The sequence below is a fragment of the Conger conger genome, chromosome 6, assembly GCF_963514075.1.
Source record: "Conger conger chromosome 6, fConCon1.1, whole genome shotgun sequence".
Classification (NCBI taxonomy): Eukaryota; Metazoa; Chordata; class Actinopteri; order Anguilliformes; family Congridae; genus Conger; species Conger conger.
In genome coordinates this window covers 61,955,103-61,970,676 of record NC_083765.1, presented here as the reverse complement: position 1 = coordinate 61,970,676, position 15,574 = coordinate 61,955,103, and the positions used below count along the sequence as shown (strand labels likewise).

The 15,574-nt window shown below is 42.6% G+C and overlaps 1 pseudogene; it reads right to left on the bottom strand.

Annotated features, from left to right (window-relative positions):
* Positions 1–522: 522 nt before the first annotated feature.
* Positions 523–5,090, bottom strand: LOC133131624 (exostosin-like 2; annotated as a pseudogene).
* Between the last annotated feature and the right edge of the window lie 10,484 nt (positions 5,091–15,574).

Genomic DNA, 15,574 nt, shown 5'->3' with positions numbered 1-15,574 from the left:
AGTGTGCACTGGGAGAGGCAGCAAAATACTTATCGCAAAAACACTCGATGACGTAAGCTAGCTCCTGTGTGAAAAGAGCTACCCTTAAATGGTACCCCTGGGAGGAGATGTAGAGCATACAAGTTGTTCCTGTTAGAGTCCCACGGTGGAGACTATAAACTTTGCACGCTGTTCGGTGCTGTTTGTTTTCAATACAAGTACAATGCCTGCCTTTGCCTGCAGCCAGAACATGAGCTCCCATTTGTCGGGGGTACGGTTACACCCTCACCCAGGCAACAAATTCCGCTCCCGCCTGTATGCACTCATCAAGTGGTGTCCTATCTCATGAATGTGACCCTTTTTCCACTAAACGCACCACATACCGTAAACCTGGGCTATGCGAATGAAATGAGCCCTCTAACATTCTATCAGTCACAGTTTGGTTAACCCTTTCAGTTCCAACCCTAATAAGGGGTTTCTGCTTTTAAGAAGTTAGTAGGGTTTTAATAGGGGCTCAAGACAAACGGTATAAGGTTGAGTGCGCTATATCGTGCCCTTGGGCACTGAAAAGGTTAAGGGGCCAAACATTGAAGTTGTCAAAATGCCCAGCTCTTTGTGCCTAAGAAGGGTTCAGTAAAATATGGTCATGCAGGTTTGTCCAGTTTAGCCCAAAAGGCTATTGTTGCTGTCAGCTGGCCTCTCACTGGTTTTATTGTTCTGATCACATACCATGGCCTTTGCAGTAGGACATTGTCATAAATGCAGTGGGTCTGATGTCTAACATCCATCTCCCAGGTTTTGAGATTATTCAAGGTTTTGGGGCAGCCTGTAGCCTAGTGGCTAAGGTACGTGACTGGGGCAGCTTGTAGCCTAGTGGCTAAGGTACGTGACTGGGGCAGCCTGTAGCCTAGTGGCTAAGGTACGTGACTGGGGCAGCTTGTAGCCTAGTGGCTAAGGTACGTGACTGGGGCAGCCTGTAGCCTAGTGGCTAAGGTACGTGACTGGGGCAGCCTGTAGCCTAGTGGCTAAGGTACGTGACTGGGGCAGCCTGTAGCCTAGTGGCTAAGGTACGTGACTGGGGCAGCCTGTAGCCTAGTGGCTAAGGTACGTGACTGGGGCAGCCTGTAGCCTAGTGGCTAAGGTACGTGACTGGGGCAGCCTGTAGCCTAGTGGTTAAGGTACGTGACTGGGGCAGCCTGTAGCCTAGTGGCTAAGGTATGTGACTGGAGCAGCCTGTAGCCTAGTGGCTAAGGTACGTGACTGGGGCAGCCTGTAGCCTAGTGGCTAAGGTACGTGACTGGGGCAGCCTGTAGCCTAGTGGCTAAGGTACATGACTGGGGCAGCCTGTAGCCTAGTGGCTAAGGTACGTGACTGGGGCAGCCTGTAGCCTAGTGGCTAAGGTATGTGACTGGGGCAGCCTGTAGCCTAGTGGCTAAGGTATGTGACTGGGGCAGCCTGTAGCCTAGTGGCTAAGGTATGTGACTGGTTGGTGGTTCAAACCCCGGTGCAGCGGAAGATCTTCACAGCTGTTGGGCCCTTGACCAAGGCTCTTAGCCCTGCATTGCTCTAGGCTAGATTGTCCACTGCTTAGTCTAATCAACTGTAAGTCGCTTCGGATAAAAGCAACAGCTAAATAAATTATATTACATTTCTCAGTCAGCCAGGTGAAATGAGTAGGCGCCGGGGGGAGAGAGAGAGCAGTGTGGCTGGTGTGATGCCCCTCTCTAGCAGTGATGTGCAAAATACCTGAACAGCAGCCAGCATAACCACAAGGCCAGAAAGAAAACAATCCAATCAGCCCTGCAAATCAGTGGTCCCATGGCTGAAAGAGGATCGGCCTGAGAGAGAGCCACCCCCTGGCCCCTCTACCAGCGCTGACACTGTGTGACAAGACAATGAAGGTACAAAAAGAGTTATATTGTGCAGCCTGTAGCTTAGTAGCTAAGCTGCCTGACTGGTACCCAGAAGGTTTGGTGGTTCAAACCCCAATGCAGCCACAATAAGATTGCCCTTGAGCAAGGCCCTTAATCCCATATTGCTCCAGGGAGGATTGGCCTCTGCTTAGTCTACTCAACTGTAAGTCCCTTTGGATAAATGCATCAACAAAATAGCTCTAATGTGATTTAATGGTGTGGAATCAGGAATGCTACATTTAGTTCAGTCTGGTTTTCCCTGCGAGCATCGATAGGGATTTACTCTAAACGTGGTTTCCAAGGTGACGTGTTAAGCGTATGTGTCGTATGTGGATATGTAGTCATGTGGAACCGGGTGGAAGAACAAGATTCAAAGTAGCTCAGCCAAGTCACAACAGCCAAATTTATATCCTTTTTTATTTTAATTGAATGCATTACTTAGCTGATGCTTTCATCCCAAGCAATTTACAATGGATTAGAAGCAGGGGACAATCCACCCAGGAGCAATGTGAGGTTAAGGGCCTTGCTCAAAGGATTTGTGCGGATCTTATTGTGGCTACACCAGTGCTTGAACCTCCACTCTTCCGGCTCCCAGTCATGTACCCCACCCACTAGGTTATAGGCTGCTTGATATCCTTGTGCTCTTAATGGACCTGGCCAGCCTCCCTGTAGTACTGACCACTGCAGTCCAATCCAGACAAGCCGCTGAGTAGACCATAAAGGGAGCTTCTCTGCTCTTCTGCCCTGACAGCTGGGCTGTAGCCTGGACTTTGAGGCTGGTTATTAGATTACATTTTAGTCATTTAGCAGACGCTTTTAATCCAAACATACACTTTAGTGGCACCACCCATGGTGGCTGGCGGTCATAACAGGTCAGTGTGTGGGCTGTGCAGCCTCACTGGTGGGTAATTATTCAAATAATGTCTTGCATGTTTTTGTTGTCTCTTTTTCCTATATTTAAAAATCAATTTCAAAAAAGTTGATAGCAAAAAAAGAAAATGCCTTACACCAATACTCACTTATCTGAAGTATATATGCTGAACTCAACTGCCAAATTTTGAGAAACAGTTTATTCTCTCTGGTTAAATAAAACTGAAAGTAAAAATAAAAACATTGGGTTCTTTGGTTTATTGTGTCTGTGTTTTGGATACACTCATGTTGTCATGGAAGTGTATTTTGAGAAGTCATGAAAGTTAAACTAAGTGACCTTTCCATCTTTCCTCCTTCATCTAGGTCAATTTCATCCAGGAGTAGATGGGCACAAATGTTATATTCAGGTACAAACAAAAATATGGGAGTCATGTCAAAATAGTCAAGAACAGTACTTCAGAAGCCAGATCACGAAATCTTCCTTTTCACAGGAGAAATAATTTTAAAAAACTAAAAAAAACATTAATTTGTTTCTTTGGTTCATTGTATTTTCTATTTTGGATACTTTCATGTTGTCATGGGAGGCAACTTGCCAACAAGCACAAACTTTGTTCAGTCCATTGTTTGGAATCAGGACTCATTCGTAAATGTCCCCGTAAGTACACATACCCCACAGCACTCGACTACTGCCACTGAAACGACTCAGCTGTGTCTGTGCCAATGCTGCAGAACTATCAAATATCAGTATTAGTATTCAAAATAGTAATACCTCAGATGGAACTAAAACTAACAATTAATGGTTTTTTGAACCAGTTAGCTCATAACACTTTTTTAACAAATTTAAAATTGCTAACTAATTTAAGGCCATAAATGTTCCAATTAAAGGTAATTGGCGGGGGTGCATGGTGGAGAAATAGCCTTCGTCGAAGCATCCCTGAGCAAAACACCTAATCCCCAATTGCTCCTGATTAGTGCCTTGCATGGCAGCCTTTTGCCGATGGCATGTGAGCGTGCGTGCGATTGGCTGAAGGAGAGGCATTAATTGTAAAGTGCTTTGTATAAAAGGATAAATGCTGTCCATTTACCATGTTGCTCACTGTCCATAGCAGTGATATCTGCCCAGATGATGTGTCATAACCATTATATCACATTATTGGCATCTGGCAAGCTTACGCTTTTATTGTTGATTAGACTAAGCAGGAGACAATCCTCCCCTAGAGCAATGCAGGGTTAAGGGTCTTGCTCAAGGGCCCAACGGCTGGGCGGATCTTATCGTGGCTGCACCGCGCCTTGTGGTCGAGAAGCAGGGGAAGCCGAGCTGCGAGAGGACGATATTGGAGTAACGCAGCGGCGTGGAGCCATAGATCCGGGCCAGGCTCCACAGGCCTCACGAACACGCCCGCCGTGCGCGGGACTGCCCCCACAGGCCCCGCCCCCACAGGCCCCACCCCCACAGGCCCCGCCCCCGGCAGCAGCGCCACAACGAAGTTCATGGCGATGTCGTTGCAGTTCTGCGTCTCGTCCACCAGGGTGAGCACCTGTGCCGGCTGCTGCTGGAAGAGCTGCAGGTACCTGCGGTGGAAGAAGGCCGCGCCCAACCAGCACCATGGAGTACCTGTCTCCCGCCCCCTCCTCGGGGTCCTGCAGCTCGAAGCTCCCGTAGCTGTCCACCCCCGAGGCACTGGTCACGTGCTTGCGGGGGATGAAGCCCACAATCTGCTCCGGGAACAGCTTCCAGACGGAGATGGCGAGGCTCAGGTCCGGAACGCTGACCAGGGTGTCATCATCCAGCATCAGCACAGCGTCGGTGTCGATCTCGCTGAAAGGCTGCAGCCGGTTGCGCATGCGGTTGGCGCTCTGCTCCTTGAAGAGGACGGGGACGGGGTGGGGCCCCAGGGAGTCCCAGAGGGCCCGGGGCGGGGGCTGGCCCACGTTGTTCCACACCACCAGGATGCGGCGCAGCCGCGGCAGGGCCTGGTAGTGGTTGAGCAGCTGCAGCAGCACGTCGGGGCGGTTGTAGGTCTGCATGACGATGGTGAAGCCGTCGCGCGCCGCCCTCTCCTGGCCAGCTGCGGGCGTCGTGGGGGTGGGCGGCGGCCTGGGGCTCAGCGCGGTAAGTCCCGCCCCCACCAGGAGCAGCAGGAGCAGCGCGGTAAGCCCCGCCCCCACCAGGAGCAGCAGGAGCAGTGCGGTAAGTCCCGCCCCCACCAGGAGCAGCAGGAGCAGCGCGGTAAGCCCCGCCCCCACCAGGAGCAGCAGGAGCAGCGCCGCTAGGAGGTACGTCCGGCGCATGCACAGAGCCCTGCAGCCGTGACGGGGGAACCTCATTTCAGCCACCTGAATAACTACCCTTATGGTGTACAGTACTGAGCAAACGTTTTAGGCAGGTGTGAAAAAATGCCGTAAAGTAAGAATGCTTTCAAAAATAGAAATGTTAGTAGTTTATTTTTATCAATTAACAAAATGCAAAGTGAGTGGACAGAAGAAAAATCTAAATCAAATCAATATTTGGTGTGACCACCCTTTGCCTTCAAACCAGCATCAATTCTTCTAGGTACACTTGCACAGTCAGGAATTTTGTAGGCATATAGTCAGGTGTGTGATTAACCAATTATACCAAACAGGAGCTGATGATCATCAAGTTAATATGTAGGTTGAAACACAATCATAATCTGAAACTGAAACAGCTGTGTAGGAGGGTTAAAACTGGGTGAGCAACAGCCAAACTCTGCTTCCAAGGTGAGGTTGCTGAAGACAGTTTAATGTCAGAAGTCACACACCATGGAAAGACGGTCTGATGTCTGGTCTGAAGAGGTCTTCATGGAAGAATTGCGGCCAAAAAGCCATACCTCCAACCTGGAAGGGCAAGTGACTCAACTATGCATGAAAACACAGTAACTGGGGTGCAGAAAAATGGCAGCAGGTTCTCTGGACTGATGATATTTGGCTGTAGCAGAAGGCAGTTTGTTTTCGCCGAAGGGCTGGAGAGCGGTACAAGAATGAGCAACAGGCAACAGTGAAGTATGGTGGAGGTTCCTTGCAAGTTCTGCAAATGGAGTTGGGGATTTGGTCAGAATTAATGGTCTCCTCAATGCTGAGAAGTACAGATAGATACTTATCCATCATGCAATACCATCAGGGAGGCATCTGATTGGCCCCAAATTTATTCTGCAGCAGGACAACGACCCCAAACATACAGCCAATGTCATTAAGAACTATCTTCAGCGTGAAGAAGAACAAGGAAGTGATGGTATGGCCCTTGATCTCAACATCATTGAGTCTGTCTGGGATTACATGAAGAGACATAAGCATTTCAGGCTGCCTAAATCCACAGAAGAACTGTGGCTAGTTCTCCAAGATGTTTGGAACAACCCACCTGCCGAGTTCCTTCAAAAACTGTGTGCAAGTATACCTAGAAGAATTGATGCTGTTTTGAAGGCAAAGGGTGGTCACACCAAATATTGATTTGATTTAGATTTTGCTTCTGTTCATTCACTCCTTCTGTTCATGCATTTTGTTAATTGATAAAAAGAAACTTTTAACATTTCTATGTATGAAAGCATTCTTATTTAACATAATTTTTCACACATTATTCAGATATGAATGAATGTTCTCTGAAACAGGAAAAAAGAAAAAGAAAAAAAAATCAAACCATAAAATCACAGGTACCTTTCAACTGTTAGCTTTTACACAAGAACACTTTGAGAGACTACCATGTGTCCATATAAATCACCAAAATGATTTTGACAAAAGCCAGACTGAGAATATCACAAAGTTCAAACTATAAATAGATATGTGCTCCTTGGGACATGAACTTTGGATAGTCCACATAGCCTGCCAAAATTACAGAACATACAGTACAAAACAGAATATGAATTTCATGGTGGTTAATATTTCTTCTTTATGATACCTAGATTGATTTATTTAAGTTTATATTAGATACATAACAGTTTCTATAAATTACAATATAAACATATTTTAATAAATTGTTTTTAAAAAAATGCACAGGCCTTTAAAAATGTATTGTTGTATCTAAAACCATTTGTAGGCCTGTGTTACCTAAGGCTAAAAAGTTGGCATACCAAGTTGGAGTTAACGCACAGTTTTACACAGGGGTGACTGAATTGCTGCTGGTTTACATTCATTCATTAATGAAATCATCTTTGCTCAATAGTCAGTTCGGAAATTTATATGTGACAATTGAAATGTCTGTATTTGACATACAGTATGTCTGGTACAGTAATTACAGTAATTACCTGCTTACAGATCTGAACCCGCTTATCCTGAACAGGGTCGCAGGGGGGCTGGAGCCTATCCCAGCATACATTGGGCGAAAGGCAGGAATACACCCTGGACGGGTCGCCAGTCCATCACAGGGCACACACACCATTTACTCACACACTCATACCTACGGGCAATTTAGACTCTCCAATCAGCCTAACATGCATGTCTTTGGACTGTGGGAGGAAACCGGAGTACCCGGAGGAAACCCACGCAGACACAGGGAGAACATGCAAACTCCGCACAGAGAGGCCCCGGCCGACGGGGATTCGAACCCAGGACCTCCTTGCTGTGAGGCGGCAGTGCTACCCACTGCACCATCCGTGCCGCCCCTTACAGAGACAAATTTCCTATTTTGAAATCATAAAGATTATGACAAGTAGCTAAGACCTTGAATGCCAATGTATTGTATACACCTTTCATAATTAAAAAGGACTTCTTATTTTGCTGTATCCATACACTACATCTTCTGCATTTGTATTATCATACTTATATGTTTGGGCAATGTTTTTGAGCCAAATTAGATAATGGATTTTAATTACATCCATTATCAAATTTTCTCTCCTTTCGCTGATTATAAAATTCAGACACATAACAAACCAATAAATTCAGCACACCTCTTTTGCTTGTTTTCATTGAATAATAATGATTAGTAGTAATTAATAATAATAATTTTATTTATATTGATTAACATTTCATGTTAAAATTGTCAATTGTCAGTGTAATGATCTGCAGTGTATGCCAAAGAACAGGCCACCTCACTTTTGGCATGCATACTAGGCCATCACTGAAAGATTGAAGATTTTCTTGGCTACTAGTTTATAAACATATACTTTTGGCAAAAATCAATCCTGCAATTTACATACAAACAGTGCTAAGCCGAGACACAGGGGTGATTCTTTTTTGTGATTTTCCTGTTATTGGAATCAGCATATATAATATTGAATTATTAATTATATTTCCAGTATTTAGGAACTGTACATAGCGCATTTTTATATTACAACTATGTGTATTTTTCAGTTGCATGGAGACTCATCCAACAAACTGTTTAAAAAAATGGTTAAAATGATATCAGCATCTTGAAATGGCCTACACATGCTTGTACAAACCCAAACATAAAGTGTATATGCTGACCTCTTTTGATATTTATAGTCAAAGTTACTTATGGTTCATGCACAACTTTCAACATAGCACATTCTTTGGCTAGGTTTTCAAAGTCCAACTATTGAGCACATTAATATATTCAATGCCTTCACATTTAAATGGCTGAATAAATATATAGGTTACATTTCAATAAGGTCTGGGCTCAATAGACAGAGGTAACCAGAAACTTTTTTTTTTCCATTATAAAGATAGAAAGATAACATGGGGTCAAGTAAAGGATTATGAAAACAGCTCCTTGGAAATTGGCAATTGCATGAAATTTCCTTATTACATGGGCCCTTACACAATGACATGTTTACTCAATATATGCATAAAGGAAGGACAAATGATTCATCCATGGGTTAAAGTACAGTTACAATTCACTTACAAGTGTCATCAACAATATCACCTGCATTAAAAGATAGTAATGTGCAGTAAATGTAATTTTAGGAATGTCCCCAGATGACACAGAACTGGTTCTGAAGGTTACAGTTTTTACAGTAAGAACTACAAATAGTCACTCTTTCATTTCATATCAATGCAATGAATCAAAATCAAAGCAAAGAGATGTATGGAAATACACATAAACATCACCATGGAGTCTGTAAGGTTAAATAGGGCTTTTTTGCTCTATTAATCATGTTATCCTGGCATTCCATTAAAAACAATAGTTTTACTCACATGTATCAAAACATCACCTTATCACCCAACAGCCAGCACAGCCAGCCAGTTTCCACAGTAATAACAATTAAACCTGTTTCCAAAACAAACCTGGGTGCTTTTTACAGGTCACAGTAATTTCCACTGTGATCTTGCTGATGGCTTTCAGATCACCTGACCTCTCTCATGACCCCATTACCTAAAGACCAAAGCTTTGTGTTCCAGCTGGGTGTTTGTGTGTTATCACCCATCAGACAATAAAGGATGTCTGCCAGTTGGATTTTGACATTCTGATCAGCAATGGGTTTTCCCCTGCTATAAGCAGGTCAGCAAAATTTGCTTTTACAGAAAGTACAGAGAGCAATCATCCCTTTGGAATACAGACACTTTTTATAATACTGCAGTGTAGTGAATAGGTTATTCCATTTAAAATCCATCTAATCATAATCCTCTTCAGCTGTTTTAATATGTTTAGATATCTAAGCTTCATCTGGCTTCATGTTAATAAATGGGGGAAGGGGGTAACTGAAAATGTACTGTGGGCTTTGCAAAACACTGATCTAGATTGGAATTTTATACTCTGAAGAAAGAAGAACATGATTTACATTAGGCATTATACATAATAATGTGTATCACAACAAATAATTTAAGAGAGAGTAGATTTTACTCTCTGAAATAAAGTGACAGTGGAGATACATTTTTGTTCTTCAAGGATCAAATTTCCTAAATGTATCCTGAAAGTACAGTAATGTTCTCTTTGGGTACAAATGAGTACATTTCCCAAGCAAAAAAGGTACAAATTAGTCTTGTACAAATATATTGCTGGCTAAGGGTACAATTTTATGCACCTATAGGGTCATCATCGGCGGTCACTCGGGACCAATATGACTGTCCTCCTTCTTGGTCCTTGTGGGTCGTCAGGTGGGCGAACAGGCCGACCCTGGAGCCCCATATTTTGGTGCAGTGTGGGCAGGGGTGAGCAGTGGTGGTCGTGGGTTCAGTTTTGGTTTGGGCCTTTTTGGAGTCTACGCTTGTCTTCAGCAGCAACTGAGGCGGTGGTGTATTTCCTCATCAGTGTCAGCTTTCAAGGATAGGAGACTGCCAAGATAAGTGAAGTGATCCACATTTTCCAGACTGGTATTGTCAACAGAGATGTTTGGAGGTGGGGCAGGCTTCCAGGATGCAGGTCATCTTCTGAGTAGGCCACGAGGGTGTTGTCGTAATGGTTCTGCTTCTAGCCCTGAATCTGTTGATGTTCAAGAGTTGTCAGTCGGTTCTGTACATGATTCTGACTCCTTGAGGCAGGTGTTTGCTTGTGAGATGGAGGATAGCGGGGCGGGGTGGGGTCAATGACGCAGCCCTGCTTGACTCCAGTGTCAACCCTAAAGGGCTCTGTTTCGTCTCCACTGCCACTGAGTTCTGTGGCTGACATATTGTCATGCAGTAGTCTCAGTATCCAGGTGTATTTGTCTGGGTTAGCCGATTTTTGCCAGAACCAACAGGGCCTGACAGTTCACAGAGTCAAAGGCTTTGGTGAGGTCTATGAAGGCATGTATAATGGTTGATTTTGTTTCTGCCATTTTTCTTGCAGTTGGTGGGCGATAAAAATCATGTCCGTGGTACCTCAGAGATTCAGGGAGAATGTTTTCTGACAGAGGGAGGAGTCTGTTAGCCAGAACCCGAGCAAGTGTTTTCCCAGTGGTAGACAGGAGGGAAATGCCGCGGTAATTTCCACAGTCTGCCTTGTCTCCCTTCTTAAATATGGAGACAATTAGGGCATCCCTAAGTTGAACAGGGATTTCCTCCTTTTCCCATATTTTGAGGAGCAGTGCATGGATGTGCCTATGTAGTTCTGGTCCACTGTCCTTCAGGTCTTCTGCTGGGATGCTATCAGGTCCAGCAGCCATGTTGTTCTTCATCCTCCTTATCACATCCTGCACCTCTCAGGCTAGGTGGTGCTCCCATGTTCTCAATTATGGGTTGTTGAGGGAGTTGGTCAAGGACCGCCATCTCGGGAGTGGTGTCCCTTTCAATAGCTCCTCATAGTGCTCTTTCCATCTGTGTGCCATTGACTCATTATCCTTCAGCAGCATTTGCCCATCTTTGGAGCAAAGGGGGGATAGGCAACGGTAGCTGGGGCCATATACCGCTCTTGTAGCATCAAATAAGCCTCTGGTATCCCCAGACTCAGCAAGCTGCCTTCTCTGTCCACAACTGGTTCTTAAGTTTCCAAACCCGAGATTGGACGGTTGCCTTTGCTTTGGCATGGGCTGCTCTTTTTGCCTTGCAGTTGATATCATTTTGCCAGGTGATAAAAGTTTGCCGCTTGAGCAACAAGCTTTTTAGGCACTTTTCATTTTTAATTCTGAGAGTGTAGGAGTATACAGAAAAGGCTTGGCTGGGCTGTGTGACTATGTTGTGAAGATATTCAAAGGTCTATAGATTAATTGAACTATTGTATAACAAAGCTTTTGCTGGCTGAGGTATAATAACATTTCTATTCTACACCACTTCATTGACATTGCTGGATTAGCCCTGTCAAGACTGGATATCGCAGTATTGACAGATTTCCGTTTGCCAATGTTTTACATGCTCATGTTTGGCTTGCTTACAGGTGTTACTTTAAGATAAATCTCATCTGTGATCCCCAGATTGTTGACTGCTCTCTTATAATTATTAAAATGATTATAAGTTATTATAATTTTTCTAAGTCTGAATGCCAACCAAGGGCTGGCTTCTGTTCATAGCTATGCATGTGCCTTCATGCATACTGCTGCATTTTTGTTTTGCTAGGAATGCTCCCAGAATGTAAAGGTGACTCACCAGTGAGATCTCCTGTACAAAGCATGGCAGTGTCCAAACACCATCTGTGATTCCAAAAGGCCATGCCAGTTTGAATAGGCTATGAAATGAGCCATGACTTGGACAGAGTCTAAAACAGGAAGAAAAAAAACCAAAAAACACAGTGCGCTAGGTGGTGGTAGACCTGCAATGCCATCTGTTGAATAATTCAAAAAGATAATGTAGGTGTTGGTCGTCTGGTTTTCTTTATTCAGCTATATTGAATGTGTGCTTTACATCTAGCTGCCTCCAGTCTGACCACATGTTTCTGCTCTCAATATGCATGAAGAGGAACTATGTTTCTGCTCTCAATGTGCATGAAGAGGAACCATGTTTCTGCTCTCAATATGCATGAAGAGGAACCATGTTTCTGCTCTCAATGTGCATGAAGAGGAACCATGTTTCTGCTCTCAATATGCATGAAGAGGAACCATGTTTCTGCTCTCAATGTGCATGAAGAGGAACCAAGAGTTTACACCCTCTGGGGTCACTACATTTATTCCAAAATAATGTTGCGCTTTCCTTAACCATTTGGGATCGCTGCCTTTTCGCTCACGATGGTGATAAGATTATGCTTATCGCCATAAGAACCAGTGAAGCGCACCTAATATTTTAAACATTCCTAAAGCTAAGACGTGTGGATTTCCTAAAACTGGAGAGAGCACAATCAGGGCTTGTCTTCAAATTCACAGGTCGTGAGGTGAATGACAGCATATGCTCCAGTGTGCAGCGTAGTGTAGTATCCAACCAGACCAATAGATGGAAATAACCTTCAGTCTGTGACTCTTAAACCTGGGGTTTAGGTCAGGGGTGCCCAGTGATGTGCGATGGAGGGCAAAGAGTATGCAGGTTTTCAGTCCAACCAATTGCTACACCAGCTGATTTCACTAATTAACACACCTTCAATTGGAAAAGAGGGAACTAATTAGTGAAATCAGCTGGTGCAATGATGAGTGTTGAAATTAACCTCCATACTCTTGGCCCTCCATGGCACATGATTGGGCAGCCCTGCTATAGGTTCAATGTAAATGTAAATGTTTACTTGGTTCAATGTAAATGTAAATGTTTACTTGGTTCAATGTAAATGTAAATGTTTACTTGGTTCAATGTAAATGTAAATGTTTACTTGGTTCAATGTAAATGTAAATGTTTACTTGGTTCAATGTAAATGTAAATGTTTACTTGGTTCAATGTTAATGTAAATGTTTACTTGGTTCAATGTAAATGTAAATGTTTACTTGGTTCAATGTAAATGTAAATGTTTACTTGGTTCAATGTAAATGTAAATGTTTACTTGGTTCAATGTAAATGTAAATGTTTACTTGGTTCAATGTAAATGTAAATGTTTACTTGGTTCAATGTTAATGTAAATGTTTACTTGGTTCAATGTTAATGTAAATGTTTACTTGGTTCAATGTTAATGTAAATGTTTACTTGGTTCAATGTAAATGTAAATGTTTACTTGGTTCAATGTAAATGTAAATGTTTACTTGGTTCAATGTAAATGTAAATGTTTACTTGGTTCAATGTAAATGTAAATGTTTACTTGGTTCAATGTAAATGTAAATGTTTACTTGGTTCAATGTAAATGTAAATGTTTACTTGGTTCAATGTAAATGTAAATGTTTACTTGGTTCAATGTAAATGTAAATGTTTACTTGGTTCAATGTAAATGTAAATGTTTACTTGGTTCAATGTAAATGTAAATGTTTACTTGGTTCAATGTAAATGTAAATGTTTACTTGGTTCAATGTAAATGTAAATGTTTACTTGGTTTACTTATTCCCATTGCAGACCCTTGTCTCTACTGCTTGCTGCAGAGGGGCTGGTTAGGTAAAGCATGGATCATGTAAGTTATATCGGTTAGGGCAGGGGTGTCCAATCTTATCCAAAAAGGGCTGGTGTGGGTGGAGGTTTTTGTTTTAGCCCAGCACTATGATAGCTGATTCTAATAATCTAGGTCTTGATTGAAGACCACAATTAATGAAATAGTTAAATCAGGTGTTGTAACGCTAGGCTAAAACAAAAACCTGCACCCACACTGACCGTTTTTTGGATAAGATTGGACATCTCAGGATTAGGGCAAGACTGGACTGGTTTGATGAGGTCACCCTGAACATCCATTTTGTTTGCAGACAAACAACAAGGATGTTCAAATCAATGGCAACTATGGTCTCCAGGGGAATATAGTAGCAGTAGCTCTTACTGCTCCTCCTAGTTACTACACTTATTCCCAAGTAATACATGTGGCATATGACAGTTCCTAACGCTTAGTGGCTGTGAATTCTCCACACAGTTCAGTCCATCTCAAACTCAGCATACCTGAAACTCAAAGCACTTGACTAACAGCATGATGGACTATAATTAATCTCCTTAGACCCTGCATCCTCAAACAAGGACATTACATTTTGGCTTCCCTGAGATCTATACAGTATTTCTCTTAACATAAAGACATGGAATTGAAATGAAATAACATGTATATTTGAAAATACTTTCAGTGCTACATGTTTTTGTCATCCAAGACACTTGTATCATGTCAAGCTAAATACTTAATACTTAATTTATTCTCCTGGGTCTCAGGAGGATAAACCAGTAAATATGTGTTGCTCACTTGAATCTTTTGTTGCTTGGACTTTCTGGGTTCTTTCACACTGCCCTCTCTGTGTCATTGCAAACTGCCCTGTCCCTCAAACATGTCTCTTCCTTACCACAACTGTACAGTTCCTGGCTTGATATCATCAGGAGCAAGGGAGCCAGTGGCTATTTGCATTAATCTCTTTCACCCTTTTTTGCATCCCAGAACAACCTAATGATTAGAGTACACAGGTCTGATGCCATGGTCTGCAAGTAGAACACTGACATGCACCCACCAGTAGAACTTATTCTTAGTCTCATCATATTAGCAGGTACATTATTCACTGCTGAGAAATATATATGTACAAAAGAGAAATCCAAAATTTGCCATATTTTGCATGACTGCAAGACTACACGCCAGCTAATTTCAACAATCAGTAAATTAGTGTTAAATTAAAATACACAATTATGTGCCGCCAATTGAGCAGAGCTGTCATTCCTATCCTCATGGCAGGCCCTCAAAACATGTCCTGAGGAGAGCTGTAAACATAGTAAACAATGTTTTAACTTCCTGTTAAATCAATGGAAACACCAATCAGCAAATAGGACTGGGATTATCTGTTTTATACTAGTTGTCTTCATAGTTTGAGTTCTACAGTTTTTGTCCACAGGAAAATACAAGAATACAATTTCTGTAAATTTCAATTTCTCAATAAAAAGTTGATCACAAAAAAATATGTATCTAATATGCAGGTGAACTAGCCTGGTGCTTTGTGTAAAAAACCTTAATGCACTGCAGCCCACCAGGAAAGGAATTTTCCACCCTGGCTGAAATAGATACTTTGGAGGTGAGTGAATATGTAGCATTGTTTTGGCTAGTCTGACACCACACACTTAACCTATTTCTTTTTTTTTCTGAATAACTGAGCAAATTTTGTATGAAAGCAAACTAATCCTCTGATATCATGAGATGTCAACTGATCTCTTGGCAAACTTCCTGGGTCAAGTGGTGTTTTATTTAGAACAGCACCTTTTGTGGGTGCTATTGTGTTAGAGGTGAGTTGTCTAAAATCCTGGCAAAACAGGCAGTTACCAAGCATCTATGTATTTAAATGTGTCATGAAGCAAAAGGATAATATTAACTAACATTAAATCATGAGGATATTTGTTTTGCATTATTGTTGTGTAATGTCTAGCTACTTTAATATCTTGTGTTTAAGAAGCACAGACGCTTAGTAAAACTAATAGATATGCAGCCTATGATGGTTTTCAATGTTGTTATATTTTTTAAAGATAGTACATGTCCCAGGTCA